This window comes from Pteropus alecto, unplaced genomic scaffold (assembly GCF_000325575.1).
Source record: "Pteropus alecto unplaced genomic scaffold, ASM32557v1 scaffold87, whole genome shotgun sequence".
Lineage (NCBI taxonomy): Eukaryota > Metazoa > Chordata > Mammalia > Chiroptera > Pteropodidae > Pteropus > Pteropus alecto.
Window position 1 is genome coordinate 22,880,330 of NW_006443225.1, and position 534 is coordinate 22,880,863.

The following is a 534-nucleotide window of genomic DNA, read 5'->3' on the forward strand; positions in this document are numbered from 1 at the left end:
GCACAGCAAACCTCCCTTTTAAAACAAACAGCACCTCATAACCGCGCGGCAATCACACGGAGATCGTTTTTATACAGAGGCCGTATTTCATTGGTGGAGAAACACAGGGAGCATTCATACCAAAATTAATGTTTCATTAAACCTTTCGTGGCACGTTTCTGACGTCATGCACACTCAGGCAGCCTGAAGCGTTCGCAGCATTAATCACCAGGCAAAAGTGATGCCAAGAAACCAAACCCTTAGAGAATTCTCCATCGGCGACAAGGGACTGTGCTCTTCTGACCCGTGGTGACATCTCACTCCTGAACCAGATAAACAGTAAACAACTCACAGAAGTAAGTGAGAAAATGACGCAGATGCCAGAATATGACACGGAAAGACGTGATGCTTCGGCTGTTTCTGCACAGGCAGCTTCTTACTCTAAGATGTTCCCTGGGGGGCTAGAGGTGCGATCCTGACAGCGTTTCTCCATTTTGACGAGAAATTCGGAGCACAGGTAACGGCTTTGGTGAGGAGACTGTGTGGGGTGGGGGG